The 18,550-nt window shown below is 40.8% G+C and overlaps 1 protein-coding gene across 7 annotated transcripts in view; it reads left to right on the plus strand.

Moving 5' to 3' along the window:
- The window catches only part of BICC1 (BicC family RNA binding protein 1), a 335,063-nt gene that overhangs the window by 227,080 nt on the left and 89,433 nt on the right, over positions 1-18,550 (plus strand). The gene's annotated exons all lie outside the window — the stretch shown is intronic.

Raw genomic sequence — 18,550 nt, forward strand, 5'->3', positions numbered from 1 at the left:
GCTGTGCAGCCCCCATCCGCCCTGTGGCTCTTACTTACAGTTGCCTTTTCTTTGGGAACAACTAGAATTAAAATATGCACTGATTACCACTGAATGTTCTGCAGTTGTTTCTTAAGGTTGAATATCTCAATCGATGGTAAATATCTTTTAATCTGTGTACAAAAGAGCAAGTTCTCCCCAGAGAAAATCAGATCTTCAGACTGCTGTTATGTAAAATGAAAGTCTTTCCTCCTTGAACTTGGCAGAGTTTAGAGTCCAGGAGGAAAAGAGTATGTGTGGGTGGGAGATGGAGAAAATGTCAAGAAGTTGACGGAGAAATGTAAGCAATTGATTAAAAAGTGAGCAGAATGGTTCACCTTACTGAGCTTTATGACTTTATCTCACTTATGTTAATGTTTGTCTTTAAAAGATGATAGAATTTATTATTGCTCTTTTTGTTACAAAACATAATTGAATTTTAATGAGAGAAAGTGGAATTTTCCATGGGACAGAAACAAGATAATAGATACATGATTAAAATGCTGATTCTGGCTATATTTTATGTATTTACTTCTCCTTGAGAAAGCTTAATGCATAAGTGTCCAGAGTCTCTAATCGAATAGTTAAAAGATGGTTATCATACTTAACAACTATAAAAGGATTCATAGCAAAGTTCTATTAAAAAGTGGGTCTCTTTTGTATTGAAGGCATAATCTTTAGAATCTGAATTTGTATTCACTTAGCAGTATACTTGTGTAGTATCAGTTAACAGCTTCTTAATCAAGTAATAAACTATTGATGTATAGGAATATCAGTGAGATAGTCATGATGTAGCTACAGTAAGCATAACTCTGTAAACACCTGTGATTCTTCTAATTTTTATGAATCACTGATAATAGGAATTTATGAAACAGTTACTGTCTCTTAAGGTGGTGCCTCTTGCATAGTAGGTATTCATGATGTTTGTGTGTGTGTGTGTGTGTGTGTGTGTGTAATAGGGACGTGTGTGGTTGACCACACGTGAGTGGGTTGATTGTGAATGCACCTCCTTAACAACGCCTTTTGCTGCTTGGGCCGTTTTTTATGATTCTAATAAACAAGCAGTGGTTCCCCTTCTCTTCCCTGCCTCCTTACTCTGGTATACCAAATTATGTGCTCAGAGAACATGTTGGATTGAAACTGGAACAGGAATCCCAGACTCAACGTTCAGATAAATTTCTGTGGAGGTTTCTGTGATGGCATGGTGTGGGTAGGACTCGGGTCTCAGCTGGAGCAGCCTCAGCACCCTCTGCATGCTCAGTCCCCGATGCCGTCAGACCTGCTTACCTGCCGCCCAGATTCAGATAAGCACAGCAAGTTAAATGGCTCATTGGCTGTAGCAGCTGCTCCTTGATCAGTCAGCCTGCCCTGGCTGGTCTTGATTATCTCGATAATACTTTCTTTTAAGCTTTAAGGAGCTTTAGAATAGAGTAATGGTTAGAAGCCTGATGTCTTGACCCAGAACGACATAGGTTGGAATCCTGGCTCAGCTACTTACTGGTCATGAAACATTGGGCAGTGGGCTCCCTTCAACTGCTAGATTCCTCATCTGTAAAATGGAAACACAAGGAGTAGCTACTTTGCAGGGCATTTGTATTGATGTTGACCTTAGATTTTGAGAGCTATACTTCCATCCATGGGAAAAGTCTTTGAGTCCAGGGGTCTGGCCAGAAATGAGGATGATTCGAACATGTAGCCAGGGCTATATTTAATTTTTCATCTGCTACCCTGCCTCTGGTCATCTGCAAATATTGGGGAGTGAACACCCCCTCTCTGTGACTTATAGGCTTGGTAAGGACTTTAAGGTCACTATTTCCATCCAGGGGCCAGTGTTCAATCAAACTTTTAGGAGTCTGTGATGATTATGATTAAAAAAAAAAGTTCATTTTGGAAAAGTTTAAAAACACTTTCTGGTTAAAACGAGATTTTTGGCATGTTTTGATTGTGGTTTTTGGCTATAAATTCCTGAAATGCTGACATTGTTGAATCTATATTGTTTTAAATATAATTGCTAACAAATTCAAATTCTAACATTATACTTAAAACAATATATTGCTAACATTTCCAAGCGTCCATATGAACTTGAAAATACTTTGTTTCTGCTTATGGTGTATATGAACTAAACGGAGAGAAATGATTTTGACTTGGGGACTCCTGAACATTTTTCTTCATTTAGCTTACTGTTGAAATGAATTGGAAATATTTCTTTGTCGTCACAATTTGGGGGTTTCAAAATTGTGTTTGGATTTTCAGGAGATCGGTGGTAACTTCATATTAGCTGAGAAAAAGGAATTTTCAAATTCTCAGCCAAGGGGCAAATGGTCCGTTTTTCATAGGAAAAACTTCTTTTTCAAGGGAATTTTGCTGCCAAGTTGTCTGTAGTGGCTTTAGGCATGACCTGACCTTTTGGCACATCAAGAAATTGTTTTCTTTGTCTAAATATTAAATCAATATTTGGGGAAGGCTGGGTACTATATGGTATGTGGTGCAAGGGCACGAAAAATCATCAGCCACGTGTGCTTGCACATCTGCAAGTAGATTTGGTTTCTGTAGCTGTCGGTCAAGGGGATCTTATGGAATGAATTTTCGTTTCCTCACTAGTTGCCATACAAATTCTAGTTCTCCAGGAAATCAATCACGATGGTCTTTCTGACAAAGGGAGACAGTGAAAAATTGTTTGAAGATACAGTACGTCCACTCTTAAGCAGAAGTAAGTTGCTTTTTCAATTTCGTTTATACTGTGAAAAAGAAAACAATCCCCGCCCCCCAAACATGCATTATCTGCAGTGTGATAGATTGTTCTTTTCACAGCTTTTCTAAAAAACTTCTGTCTACAACAGGGACTACTTGGAACATGTGGTCTCCTCTTTGCATACCATTGTCAGGGGGTATTTTCTCCTTCCTGCTTCCAGTGTTACTGGAAACCTCACCCTGTCTGCGTTAGTTGCTGCCTTAAGTGGAGGCACCTTCAAATGTGGCATGTGACATGACACACACTGTTAAAACCTTTGATGCCAGCCAGGATTCAAAGGGCACAGAGCCTTGTAGAATTTTTTTTTTTTAAAAAATAAAGTCCTCACATTTTTGCTATACCTGATATTTATATATTTTCTTTCTTCTTCTTCTTGTCTTTGTTGGCTGCACTCAAGGCATATAGAAGTTCCCCCAGCCAGGAACTGAACCTGCTTCACCACAATGACCCAAACTGCTGCAATGACAGTGCTAGATCCTTAACCTGCTGTGCCACAAGAAAACCCCTAGTATGGCTTTTTTTTTCCAGGATGTTTTTTATCAAACGCCACCATGCTCATATCCATCTAAAGAAGGGGTTAGTGTTACTTGTACTTAACAAATGTGTTCACTGAGATGGAAAAGAGAATACAAAATACCCTTTTTTTTTTTTTTTTTTTTTTTTTTTTTTTTTTTCTTTTAAGTGCCTGCTATATCTCAGTCATTCTGCTAGATCAGAGTCACCCTGCCAGGCGGGGATTATCACCACCCTCCACCCTTCTCATTTAGGATGGGAAAACTGACACTTGTGGCGCCTTTGAGAAACTGTCAAGCCAGTAGGTGCTGGACTTCAAATCTGAATCTTTTAGAGTCTGAAGCCCACATACTACACAGTTGCCTCACTGAATTTTGTATCGAAGTGAAGTATTCAAGATCGTCAGTGAATATCGTCTGGAAAAAAATTCACAAAATTCCAGTCGTGTCCCAAACTGTGTTCTTTGTACCATTAGGTTGCTGGATGAAAATGAATTCCTCATAGGTACCTCATTCTGAGCTTGACCCCAAGTGAATTTACAATCTCCCTAAATTTGTCCCCTTTCCGATGCTCAGACCTGAATCCCAGGCACTCTCCTTGAGCCCTCTTTCTCTCTCACCCTCCACATTGCATTGGGCACAAAGTACCGTTGATCTACCTGTTAATCATTGCTGTGAATCCTGAGGCCCTGCAGCTGGAGGCAGTCTGCTCACTACCCTGTTGCAGCTGCACTGCAAGTTCTTTCTGGAACAGCTCCCCTTAGTGGTAGCTGCCATTGCTCCATCCTGCCCACCTTTTATCCCAGTTTCTTGCCCCACATTCAGGTCAGCTGCCTCCCCCTCTCACTTGGACTATAGCACTCCTGTGTTGTCCCACAGAAATCCATTCCTACAGCCTTTTTGTTGTGTTTTGATTTTTAAGAAGGTGGCTTTATTCAACAAGTGCAGATTTAGAAGTTGCTTTTTCTTGATAGGCTCTATCTGGAGGAAGGACTGTATTTGAAATGGATTTGTACCAGTCACATTGAATGAATTATCTTTGGCAGAATTATGGCTTATTTGCTAACACCTTTTATGTAACTTGTAAACCAAAAAATAGAGCCCCCAAAGGAATTATGTACAGAAATATCAAATGGTGGCAACAGGGAGGTATTTTCAATAAATTTTCTCTGATGTGACTTCTACAGTGCCTGAGATATTAAAGTTGCAGTGTTTTAACGTGAAAGGATTTGTTTCTTTGTCCTTCTTTTCCTTTTCTTTTTGCTGCAGTGTTTCTACTAGAAACAGCTGCAGTGACACATGGAATGGGATGTGTTTTATCTTCATGTGGTTCCATACAAGAATTTTTTTTTTTCTTTTGCTTTTTAGGGCCACACTCGTAGGTTCCCAGACTAGAGGTTCAATCAGAGCTATGGCTGCTGGCCTACACCACAGCCATAGTAACATCAGACCTGAGCCACATCTGTGACCTACACTATAGCTACGGCAATCTGGATCCTTAACCTGCTGATTGAGGCCAGGGATGGAACCTGCAACCTCCTGTTCCTAGTCAGATTAGTTTCTGCTCTGCCACGACGGGAATTCCAAGAATTTTTTTTAATGAATGCTATCTTAAACCTCTAGTATTTCTAACCTAGACCTTTGAGTATCACAATACCTTTACGAAGCCAGGGTTGGATACCCCCCGCTGCCAGTACACAAACTGAGGTATAGTCCTATTATATCAGAATTTCAAGATAATTTCCTTTCCATAAAAAGGTTCAGGTACATCTACTCTGATGATCAGGTCACCAGGCCTCAGAGCCTGGGGAGAAATTCCCTAGTGGGTGATTTTTTTTCCCCCCGATGTTCCCTCTTTATAGTCTCTTGTAATCTTTTTTTAAAATTTATTTATTTTTTTTTATGTTGATTTACAATGTTATGTTACTTTCAGGTATTCAAGTGATTCTGTTATACATATACATACATCCATTCTTTCTCAGATCTTTTCCCATATAGGTTATTATACAATATTGAAGAGAGATCCCTGTATTATACAGTGGATACTTGTTGGGTATCTTTTTTATTTATAATAGTATGTATATGTTAATGCCAACCTGCTAATTTATCTCTTCCCCCACTTTCACCCTTTAGTAATCATTAAATTAGCGTAACACCTCCTTTGTTCTTATAACTGATCTTCCTTAAATTGAGTTTACAGTTCTGTCAAAGAACTAAAGAAATGTGTATGCTTTTCTAAGGAGATGTTAAAGTTTCTCCCTAAATTTATGAGAAAATAAAAATACCTTTGATAGCTTCGTTTAGCCCTGTGGGATGCGTGTGTAAGTCTTAGATGAATGACTCGAGTTAAAGCCCCCTGGTTACAGAAAGCTGCCCCTTTGACGTGATCAGTCAGAGCAAGTCTGTGGCTATTTGCTCCACAGAGAAGCTGTCCAGTTGGCCCAGCTTTGGGTACAGATCATTGTTTACAGAATGTGCGCATGCGCCTGGGCGTCAGCCAGTCCGGCTGTCAGTCTTCATTGGAGAGTGTCTGGCTGGGTTCTCTTAACTTTTCTGACCACTTTCCTTATCTGTAAAGTAGGAATAAGGGCTCCTGCCTCCTGGAGGGGTTGCAGAATTTACATGCAGGACCTGGCAGGGAGTGCCCTGGGGAGGCCTGGCTTGAGGTCCCTGGGAATAGTAGCGATTATTATTACAACCGGTGCCTGGAAATAGTGTATGTTTTTATTTCCCAATTTCAAAATTAATTTTTGAAATGAAGGTTTATTTCCCCATTGAATTCTAAAAGTTTTACACACGTATAAAGAAAAGGCTGTTATAATTTAGCAATTATATTTTGGAAACTTATGAGAGTCTTAAAATTTTTTTGGCTGTTTCCTGGAACTCCTTTGATATTTAGAAGTTGTCAGGGCACCGTCAGGTATTTCAGAATGAGATCAGGTCTGATTCATTTGGATGCATCTGATGGTTTCTGAATTTGATTATGTTGAGGTTTTTTGTTCCCAATATTTCTGTGGATCATGTGTGTGGATGGGTGTGTGTGAGATCAAGAGAAAGTATGGAGTGCCTGGGATTTTGGTGGGAAAAACTCATTAGGAAGTAATCACTTCTAAATCACTCTTCACATCTTTCACTTTTGTTCTCAAGTTTTCATAGCTCCCCAGGATGGAGTTGAGAACACAGTGGCATGGGAGTCCACAGAAGGAGTGACTAACTCATTCTGGAAGACCTCATAGAAGAAGTGACATTTGGGTTGGCTTCGAAGGCTGAATTGTTTGCCAGATGGAGACTGGGACGGGTGTGGGGTGGCTTTTACAGACCGAGGGAGTGATATGTGAAAAGGCAAAGCCCTGAGAGCACATATATTTCATGAACAATAAAAAATTAGCTGCTAGGACTGTACAAAATGGGAGTGTGAGAGCTGCCTCCAGACGTATGTGGGAGTGCCCCCTGGGGGAGAAGGGTGTGTCAAGATACCAGAGAAGGATTTGGGCCAGATTTTGAGAAGGGTCTTCAGGAGTTTGTTCTTTACCTGAAGGCAGTGTTCACATTTGTATTTTAGAGGGGTTTCTGGGTGGAGGAGTTGCTGAGGAAGTGAGAGAAAAGACGAGATGTTGGAAGGTGTTGACCACAGTGCTAAGGAGCGTTGTGGTGACAGAAGTAGAAAAAGGGGGGAGTTCCTGCTGTGTCGCAAAGGATTGGCGGCATCTTGGGAGTACTGAGATGCGGGTTTGATCCCCAGCCCGGCACAGTGGGTTAAAGATCTGGCATTCCTGCAGCTGCAGCTTAGGTTGTAACTGCAGCTCTGCTCTGGCCCAGGAACTCTCCATATGCCATGGGGCAGCCAAAAAAGAAAAAAAAAAAAAGAAGTAGGAACAGGAGAAGTTAAGATGGGATAGTTGGGCAGTTGAATTGATTTGCAGGAGGAGAGGGATTTTAATTAATATGTATGGATGTGTGTGGTATCACATGAGCTTTAACCTCATACTTTACCTTTTTCTTTTTTTAAAGCACAGAGACAGGAGCTTTACTCTCTAGTGGGCATGTAGCAAGTTCCTTACACAATCAAGGGAATGGTTTCTCTTTTATCAAAACAAACAAACAAAAAAAAAACCCATCCTGGAGTTCCTGTTGTGGCTCAGTGGGTTAAGAACTGGACCAGTATCCGTGAGGATGTGGGTTCCATCCCTGGCCTCGCTCAGTGGGTTAGCGATCTGGTGTTGCCACCGAGCTACGGGGTAATTCATAGATGCGGCTCAGATCTGGCCTTGCAGTGGCTGTGGTGTAGGCCAGCAGCTGCAGCCACCATTTGACCCCCAGCCTGGGAACTTGCACATGCCACAGGTTCTGCCCTAAAAAGAAAAAAAAAAAAAAAAAAAAAAAAAAGAGAAAGAAAATCCGTCCTGTTTAGCCCTACCCTGGGCAGAAGCTGCCCTGAGTAGTGTTCTGGACCCAAAGTGAAAGGCTGATGGGGAGAGGAGTGGGCACACACCCAGGCCTGGTGGGACAGCTGTGAGGGGATAGGCACCCCTAAAGACACCCACATTTCCCCCCACGCAGCCATAGAGTCAGCCCCATGAAAGAGGGGTTAGTATTTTGCAACCTTTAAGAGGAAGAAATGTCAGTGCATTCCTTAAAAAATAAGTCAAATCAGTTTGAGAAAGAGTAATTAAACAAGCTGTTTAAATACTGCTTAGTTTTTGCTCTGATTATGTCCCATAACCTTTAAATTGGTAATGTTTTGTGAATCCTAAGAGATTAGTAACAGTAATAGAAATCTATCTCAAAACCTGTTTTATTTTTTTCAAGTCTTGTATGACTCATATCCTCACTGAGAGTTAAAAAGATTAAGTATCTTGTCCAAGGATTTTATAGTTAACAAGAAGCCCTTAAATTTAAATCCATGCTATTTATTTTACATGATACTGCTTCCCTATTCAAATTATTGGATTTAACGTTTGAGGCTAAGCAATAAGACAAGGCTGACTTAAAGGCTTTTAGTTTGAGTGACCACAGTTGCTGGCACTTTGAAATGAAATAGGAAAAAGAGTGAAGGAGCAGTTTTGTTTTGTTTTGTTTTGCATGTTTGGGAATGGAATGGATAATCATTTAGGCTTTGAGCTTTTTGCATTTGAGGTAGTTGGTGGAAGATGCCTGGTAAGCAGTCGGAACACCAAAAAAATGAATGGTCTACTTTTGGACTTAACAGAACTGTAACTTTTTCTGTGATATAATGGGCCATTAAAAGTTTGGATATTCAATTTTATCATGGCTTTAAATAAAAGTGTCTAAGTTGATGTCCCAAGTTGCCAAAGTAGTCACTTTGAACACCTCTGGTTTTTTTTCTAAATGCAGTTATTACTTCATGCCCAAGTATCATACTTCATTTTGTGTGTGAGTATTTTGTCAGAAAGCCATCTGGAAAAATCTTTACGGGAAAAATGTCTTTAATCCTTTTCTTCAGAGAGGATTATACTTTGTCTGGCTCCTATGGAGTAGTTTAAGGATTTGCTGTGGATGAACTGTTGTGTGTCAGTGGTGTTTCCAGAGGTTGCTTATCTCTGCCCTGAGGTTACCTGTATGGTTTTTTGAAAAAATTTCTGATGGGTTTCCCATACAACTTTTGGCTTAAAGATTTATACTTTAATATTATTAGATGTTGGCTGGTGGAAATGAGTATTCTTTAATTTTCTGCCATCCCTTCTATTATTGTTGTCCAAGTTTCAGAGAACTAGCTGTTAGATTAAGAACTGTCACCCTCTTCTTTTTTTTTTTTTTTTTTCTTTTTACGGCCACACTGGTGGCATATGGAAGTTCTCGGGCTAGGGGTCGAATTGGAGCTGCAGCTTCCAGCGTACGTCACAGCCACAGCAATGCCGGATCCTTAACCCACTGAGGAAGGTCAGGGATTGAAGCTGCATCTTCACAGGGACAACATCGGGGTCTTAACCTACTGAGCCACAACGGGAACTCCCTAACCCCCTTCTTAAGTGGTCAGTGTTATGAGGAGCTGAGAGGTAGATGCCCGAATACCTGGGGAGGCTTAAAGTTAATGTTGAATAAGTGATATGAATAAAATACATATATCAATTCAGAAGGCACTCTTGCTGGGTGGGGATTGGTCATAGTTTTATAGATCACTTACTCTGATGGCTCCAAGGACCTTCAGGTGGCGGATAGGATGAGGGAAAGTCAGATGGGCACACAGCTTACTTATGGTTTGACAAGAATGCTGATTTGGCTGGACTGCAGAGTTCATAGGATAGTGTAGTTAGAGACAGGCTTAAAATAAGGTGGCTTGGAACCAAACTGAAGAGGACTGATTTCTTAAAACACAGTCTCCAGGTGTCTTAGTACAAGCCTGGCTGTCTGCTTTCCGAGGGCCAGCGCGACTAGGAGCTGTTAGTCTGGCGCATCAAGGTTTCCAACTAACTGGGAATCAGGGACCCTCCTCACTGCCCCACTTGAATTTTTATTTCTCTTGACATTTAATGTCACCATTTGGGCTTGTCAGGTAAACTTAAAGGAAAAGGTGAAGTGAGCTGAATTTCTTTTAAAATACCCAGCAGTAACAAAACAAGAAGACAGCAGCTATAAAAACACCTGCCAGACCTCTCAGTGTGGTCTTACCCTGCTTGCCTTAGGACAAGCTCACTATGTGTACTTCAGTTGCCATGACGACCTGCTAGGCAGCCGATCCCCCAGGTTGGTATGCTCTAGCGTCAGATTTTTCATGGAAAAGGAAATTTAAGAGTTTTCAGAGTGAAGTCAAGACTTTTTTTTTTTTTTTTTTAGCAGATGGGTTATACATTTTTTAAAAATAAAAATGGTCACTGCAGTTCTGATTTCCAAGTTATAAGTGAAGCCAGACTTGAAGGCAGTGTTTCAAGAGGTTTGAAATTCTGGCATTGAAGTGGTTTCTCCTCGATGGTTCCCATGACAACAAAACTCTGAGCAGGTATTGAGTGTCATCTCTGCTGTAAAATATTCATGCCACAAAAATACCTTTGATTCTTAATGTTGCCAAATAAGCTAAAGCAGAAGCATTTAGCTTGTTCAAGGTATTATATGGACAGCTATTTCAAACATCTTTTTTTGTCTCCAACATCTTTTTTAATGAGGAGCTTAATAGAATTACAAGTGAACTGTTAAAAAATCGAGTGGTTTAATATTGTATTATATTTTTAGATTGATGTTTCATTCACTTAAAAACAAGTATTACTTCAGTTGCTAATTGGAAAGATACTGTTTTATGATTGAAAAATTTAAATTTCTTAAGCATGGCAGGAAATTTCCATTTTAATAATGCCGACTTTGTAGTGTAGTAAATTAAGTCAGTGTTCTGGCATGTTCTTCTCGTAATTTTTCTGCCAAAGAAAAATTTCATTTTCAGGTTAACACCTGATGAAGCCATACATTCACTGAAAGATGTAATTAAAAAATAGTTTTAGGTTTAGTTCAATGGCCATTGTAATGTGTGTTTTTTGAAGCTTCGTAAAGGATTTAAACTGTTCTCCAGATATAATGAATGAGGTGCCATTTAAGGAATAAGCTATTTGTTTGTTAACCAGTATCACTTGAATTTTAATAGGATCATTTTTTCTAAAGGTGACAGTTATTCTTCTTGTATTTCTTTATTTTTAAACATTCTGTTTTATTCATTGACCATTGAGGGGAAAGCATGAACTCTTAAATTCTTTGATGAACTTCTCATGATGTGTCTTTGAGATTTTAAATAACATTAACATGAATGTGCTTTTTCTAAAAACAGGTATTTGAAAGCTGCTGATAGCCTTTCATTGTATCTGTCAACTTAGTTTTTAAAATATAAAAGTAATAATAGCAGTCAGCTCTGTTGCTTTCCTTGGGGAATCAGCAGACTGCATTCCACAGGCCACATCTGCTCCACTGTCTGTTTTAATAAATAAAATTTAATTAGGACGCAGCCACATCCATCATATACAAATTGTCTATGGTTACTTTCCTGCTACAGAGGCAGAGTTAAGTAGTTGAAATAAAGACCACGTGTCCTGCAAAAACAAAGATCTTTACTATCTGAACCTTTACAGAAAAAATATTGTCAACTCTTAGGCTGCTAAGGTACATCACACCATATTAGGTGATGTGGGTGTAAAAATGATTTAAGGAGTTCCCATCGTGGCTCAGTGGTTAATGAGCCTGACTAGGAACCACGAGGTTTCAGGTTCGATCCTTGGCCTCGCTCAGTGGGTTAAGGATCCGACGTTGCCGTGAGCTGTGGTGTAGGCCACAGAAGTGGCTTGGATCCTGTGTGGCTGTGGCGTAGGCCGGTGGCTACAGCTCCAATTAGACCCCTAGCCTGGGAACCTCCAAATGCCGCTGGCGCAGCCCTAGAAAAGACAAAAAAAAAAAAAAAAAAAAAAAAAGATTTAAGTGGAGTTCCCGTTATGGTGCAGCAGAAACTAATCTGACTAGTATCCCTGAGGAGGCAGTCTTGATCCTTGGCCTTGATCAGTGGGCTAAGGATCCAACATTGCCATAAGCTGTGGCATAGGTCATAGACATGGCTCAGATCCCACATTGCTGTGGCTGAGGTATAGATCAGAAGCTGTAGCTCTGATTCGATACCTAGCCTGGGAATTTCCATATGCCATAGGTGCGGCCCTAAAAAGCCAAAAAAAAAAGCCAAAAAAAAAAAAAAATTTAAGGCTGAGTCTCCAATAATTTAATATTTAGTTGGAGAAAAGACATCCCCAAGTTTAGATTATAGTCCAAAGTGGAATTCAAATTCCTTTACTCATTGACTCAAATTGAGTGACTTGTCAGTGCCTCCTGTGAGGCAGGCCTTGTTCTCAAGTAAAAGAAGTAGAAGTAAATAGAAAAAACAGAATGTCTGTCCTCATGGAGCTTGAAGCCTAGAAGAGCAAGCAGATAATAAAGAAATGAACATATCCTGTAATGCTTGGTATGTGCTGTGTTTTTATGATATTGAGATTCAGGCCTAGGGTACATAAATATTTTTGTCTGTTATTAGTGATAAATTGGTGAATTTTCCTAAATATCTTAATCCTTATTGTGCGTAAGAAACCATGTGCTGGGAGTTCCCGTCGTGGCACAGTGGTTAATGAATCCGACTAGGAACCATGAGGTTGCGGGTTCGGTCCCTGCCCTTGCTTGGTGGGTTAACGATCCGGCGTTGCCGTGAGCTGTGGTGTAGGTTGCAGACGCGGCTCGGATCCTGTGTTGCTGTGGCTCTGGCGTAGGCTGGTGGCTACAGCTCCAATTCAACCCCTAGCCTGGGAACCTCCACATGCCGCGGGAGCGGCCCAAGAAATAGCAACAACAACAACAACAACAACAAAAGACAAAAAAAAAAAAAAAAAAGAAACCATGTGCTGAATCCTGCTTTGTCAAATCCAGATGTCTCTGGGCCTTTCTTCAGTTTCCACTCCTGAACCATGATTCCAGGAGAAGGATGCAGGAAGTCTTGGCGAAGACATTGGGAGGTAGAGGGCATGTGAAGGTGAGCAGGGCTAATTTCGTAAGAACTACACCATAGAAAGGAAGCTAATGACAGCGAATGGCTGGGATTGATGGTCTGGAAGAAATGAGAGAGCTTGACTAATCTTGAGAGATCTCACAAGGGTGTTTTTATTTGGTCTGTTCCCACAGGTTCCATCAGGACTTAAATTGGCCTTTGTCTTGTCTCCTGTTATGACCCTATTCAGCTACATCCACATTCTTGACTAAACGTTAACAAACCACTTCCCTTCCTTTGACCGCATGATGACTCTAATCTTCCAGTGACTCTTCATCACAAAGCTTGAAATCGTAGCCACAAGGATATGTTTGTCCATAAGGTATTCTCTGCAGTGTAAACGATTGGCTGTCATTGTGGGCACTGGATCCTGACTACCTGGGTTTGAATCCTGACCCTGTCACTGACTGGCTCTGTGGCTTTGGGCAAGTTGTTGACTTCTCATCATAGTATCTTCCTCTGTAAAATGGGAATAATAATGGTACCTGGGTGATAGGATTATGTTTAGAACTGATATCTCAGAACTGTCTAACATGTTAGGTTTCTATTGCTCCTGGAACATGTCACCACAGCCTTAGTGGCTTAAAACAACACAGATTTGTTATCTTACAATTTGTAGGTCACAATTCCCACACTGGTCAAGGGGTCGGCAGGACTCTGTTACCTGGTGAAGTTTCTAGAGGAAAATTTATTTTCTTGCCTTTTGTGGTTCCAAGAGGTCCCTCACATTCCTTGACCCATGATCCTATTTTTGAGCCTCAAAGCCTTTGTCCTGTAGTCATATCTCCCTCTGACTCCCCTCTCCTGCCCCCCTTTTCTCCTTTTAAGGACTCCTTGGTTATATGGAATCTTCTTTGATAATCCGATAACCTCCCTATTTTTCAGATCAGCTGCCTAGCAACCTTGATTCCACCTCTGACTTTATTTATTTACTTATTTGTCTTTTTAGGGCTGCACCCTTGGTTTATGGAAGTTCCCAGGCTAGGGGTCCAATTGGAGCTGCAGCCTACACCACAGCCACAGCAGTGTAGGATCTGAGCCGCATCTCTGACCTACACCAGCACTCACGGCAATGCCAGATCCTTAACCCACTGAGCGAGGCCAGGGGTCAAACCCATGACCTCATGGATACCAGTCGGGTTCGTTAACTGCTGAGCCATGACAGGAACACCCCATCTGCAGCTTTAAATACCCTCTGTCTTGTAACCTAATGTGCACATGATTCAGGGAGTTAGGAGGTAGACATCTTTTTTTTGGGGGGGGCGGTAATTATTCTGTCCCTTTTTCCTTTTAACCTCTTGCCGTCCTCGTGTTACAGGGTTGGTGTTTCCATTTGCCCGTAGTCCTTTTCTATTTTGGAGTAGGTGCGTTACCACTGGCAGGAGATGGGGGCCAGAGAGAGAAAAGTGGGAAGAATCATATGCTTTTGCCATTTTTTTTGCACCTACACAAACTAGTGAGAATTCCTTGGTCATATCTTCATAACCATCCAAATTGGCCTTCCCCTGTAGCCTGTGCCTCTGAAGGCTTGCTAACAGCAGTTGGTATATACGACATTTAATCCATGTATCCTTGTGAGAGACGGCTTTCCTACTAAAACCTTTTTTTTTTTTTTGCTTATATCCACAAAATATGACCTAACTACATCAAATATTGTGATTTAGAGTGGGCAGAGACTCAAAACAATGAAGTAGGCAGAGACTCAAAACAATAAAAATATATTAACATTTGCAAGGTGGCTCACAGTTTACAAATGTTTTCATAAAAATTATCTCCTAAAGCCTGTCAGCATTTAAAAAAAAATTTATTATAGCTGATTTACAAAGTTCCATTTGTTTCTGCTGTACAGCACAGTGATCCTGTTATATACACACACATACAAATATATATACATACATACACACACACACACACACATCCTTTTTCTTATGTTCTATCACAAGTGATTGGATATAGCTCCCTATGCTGTAGAGCAGGACTGAGAAGAAAGCAATGCAGATTTTTTAGACAACAGAGTCATCTCTAGAGATTGGTTTGCTCATTGCTTTTCCCAAAGAGGACGGGGTAAGAAAAACACCTCCCTGCTTTTTTAACTAAAACTTGGCAGAGGTAGGATCAGTGGGAAGAGGGGAAAATGAGTGAGTGGTGAGTTCCCCTTTTTACAGCCGAGGAAACTAAGGGGATGACGTGGTGGCTGCCCATTGCATGTGCCTATGTTTCTGTGTCAGCCTGGTTCTCTTTGTTCCTCAACTGGACTCTGCAGGGCTGGGAGGGAAAGAAAGGCATTCTTTTCCTTTCCTAAACCAGGCCAGGAATATATTCAGCCATTGTTTTCTAGCGCAGCATACATTTACCAGCACAGTCAACGATTACATTTAATAAGAAGGGAGTGGAGGGAAAAATCTGTTCTGCGTTCACAGAACTCGCTAAAGACAAAAATTTCAAGTCAGCTGATATGTCGATGGCAGAGAAATAATTCATTCTCTTTTCGAAAAGTGAATGCCAATAACAATAGCCTTGATTCTGGCAAAGGAATAGTGCTTGAGAGGGTGACTTTCAGCCCTTGGCTCTCTACTTTCCCTCCATTTCCAAAGGACATTCTCCTCAACAGCAAAACCAAGTGATTTATCCGTGCTTATGTCAGCTGCCGAGGTTCCTCGGACCACACAGTGTGGCTGGTGGGCCAGGCCTGTCTTCCTGTGGCTGGATTTACAGAGGAAGTACTCTTAAAAAAGAGAAATACAAGGTGCTGTTTGTTATTAAAGCCTTTTTGGATGCTATGGAGAAGATTGCTCTGAGCTTTGGGGTGCCAGAGTAAGTTGTATTTAATAAAGTCATGGCCATTTTCCTACTGTCTTCATTGGCCCTGAAACTTGTAAGGTCAGTGAAGTGAAGGAGGCAGCCTTTCCTTTATGTCTCCCTTGGTTATAGTTCTGTATTAAAAATATTAGAAGATACAGGAATGAGCTTATTGTTGACCAGCTTATAAATAAATGATATAAGTCTGTAGAACTTTTTTCATTGTCGTAGAGGATAGAGATTTTAAAGAACGAACATGAATACACTCTTTCTAAAAGTAGGTATTTGAAAGCTGCTGGTAACCTTTCATTTGTGTCTGTCAACTTTATTAGTTTTAAAAATATAAAAGTAATAATAGTGGTCAGCTCTGTTGCTTTCCTCAGGGATCAGCATGCTACATTCCACAGGCCACATCTGCCCCGCTGCCTGTTTTAATTAATGAAGTTTCATTAGGATGCAGTCACATCCATCATGTGCAAATCATCTCTGGTTTCTTTCCTGCTACAGAGGCAGTGTTGAGTAGTTGAAATAAAGATGGTATGCCTGCAGGGTCCGTATGCCCTGGTTCCTTACAGAAAAAAATATTGTCAACTATTAGATAAGGTATATCTCACCATACTAGGTGTTGTGGGTTTAAAAACGATTTAAGGTTGAGTCTCCAATAACTTGATATATAGTTGGAGAAAAGACATCTCCAAGTTTAAGTTACAGTCCAAAGTCAAATTCAAATTCCTTTACTCATTGACTCAAATTGAGTGACTTGTGAGTGTCTCCTGTGAGCCAGGCACTATTCTCAAGTAAAAGTAGAAGCAAACAGAGAAGACAGAATGTCTGCCCTCATGGAGCTTTCAGACCAGAAGGGCAGGCAAATAATAAAGAAATGAGCTTATCATGTGATGCCTGGTATGTGCTCTATTTTTATGTATGTTGAGATTCAGGCCTAGGGCACATGAATGTTGTCTGTCATTAGCAATAAATTGGTTAATTTTCCTAGCTATCTTAATCTCCAGTGAGATTTAGATTTTTCAAAAAGGGAAAGATGAAGAATAAAAATATCTCAAATTAGTAATTCTTTGGCTGAGCTTTTATATGTGGTTCAGAGTTATATTTATGCATTGTTACAAAGTGGCAAATAAGATAGACATGTTTTGGTATGGGAGAGGAAATTTGATGACGCCACAGGAAACCTGTGTATTAGTCTCTGTTTAGTCTCTCTCTCTGTTTTGGTCTTTTTAGGGCCACACCTGGTGCACATGGAGGTTCCCAGGCTAGGGGTCTCATCAGAGCTACAGCTGCCAGCCTACACCACAGCCACAGCAACGCCAGATCTGAGCCATGTCTGTGACCCACACCACAGCTCATGGCAATGCTGGATTCTTAACCCACTGAGCGAGGCCAGGGATCGAACCCACAACCCCATGGTTCCTAGTCAGATTCGTTACCGCTGCACCACGATGGGAACTCCCCTGTTTAGTCTCCTTTTGGTGGAATGGCTTTTAAAGGTTCTTAACTTCTCTGTAACACTTAGGGGACTGTACTGTCTCGGTGCATCTCGAGGTCGAGTATGAATCAGAATCATCTGGTGGGTGTGTAAAAACCCAGACTTCTGCTCAGCCCTTGAGTTTCCCATTCAGGGCATCTGAGGTGAGGCCTGAGAATTTTTATTTCTTAAAGGATCCCTGGTGAGGTCAGCTCTGCTGCTGTCTGGGGGAACCACCTTGGAGAAGCACCAGCCTCCGTGATTGGGCAGGCACTTCCAGTTCCTCCAGTACTTTTAAACCCCCTTCAAAATCTTTATAGCTCTTTGAACTACACAAAAGATCCCACCAATGGTTTGACCAAGGTGACTAATATTCAGGACTGTTTACAGAAGGAAAGGTTCCAGAGAAGTGAGAATTCTAAAATACTTTCTTAGGATTGATATACATTTAATAAATTTTATATAGTTTCTTTGGGAAAATTAATGCATGCTGAGTTCTAAGGGTGGAGGCCATGGCCACTCATGATTTTCTCCTCTTTATATACCCAGTCCACAGTATGCTGTATGTGCTTAATACTTATATGTTTAATTGATCTAAACTTAGAGAAGGACAGAATGCTTCTTAAGGTCATCTTCCTGAGTTGCTGCTGGTTTTCTATAAAATTCCTTTGGAATTAAGGAGCATTAATTCCACCAGATGCTCTAAAACTGTATTTATGCATTTGATGCCTGCAAACTGTAGTGTTGTTATTTCTATAGGGATTAAAAAAAAATCCTTCATTGATATTCACTCTGTCTCCTCCCTTGTGTATGAGTATATGGGAAACAGGCAAATACAAAGCAATCAGTATAATAAACAAAGCTTCACCACATTTTCCTTTCCGTATAATAGCATCCACTTAATTCAGTGTAATTCAAGACATTTTCATTTTAAGATAGAGCTTTTGTAGAGCATCCCCAAAAGCTACAGTGTTATTAGGGTGAGTTTTTTTCAAAAATTAAATATTCAGTGGAGTTCTTCTTGCAGCTAGGCAAGTTAAGAAGCTGACTCATATCCTTGAGGATGTTGGTTTGATCCCTGGCCTTGCTCAGTGGGTTAAGGATCTAGCATTGTTGCAAGCTGCATTGTGGGTCCCAGATGTGGCTCAGATCTGACATTGCTGTGGCTATCAGAGCAGCTGTAGCTCTGATTCAACCCCTAGCTTGGGAACTTCCATATGCCACAGGTGCGGCCCTAAAAAGAAAAGGAGAAGAAAACAAACAAAAATTAAATATTCAGGTGTTCCCACTGTGGTACAGTGGGTTAAGGATCCAGTGTTATCTCTGCAGTGGCTTGGGTCTCTGCTGAGGTGTGGGTTCCATCACTGCACCCAGCACAGTAGGTTAAGGATCTGGTGTAGGTCGCAGCTGCAGCTCGGTTTCAGTCCTTGGCCTGGGAACTTCTATATGCTGTGGGTGCGGCAAAAAAAAAG

This window comes from Sus scrofa, chromosome 14 (genome assembly GCF_000003025.6).
Source record: "Sus scrofa isolate TJ Tabasco breed Duroc chromosome 14, Sscrofa11.1, whole genome shotgun sequence".
Lineage (NCBI taxonomy): Eukaryota > Metazoa > Chordata > Mammalia > Artiodactyla > Suidae > Sus > Sus scrofa.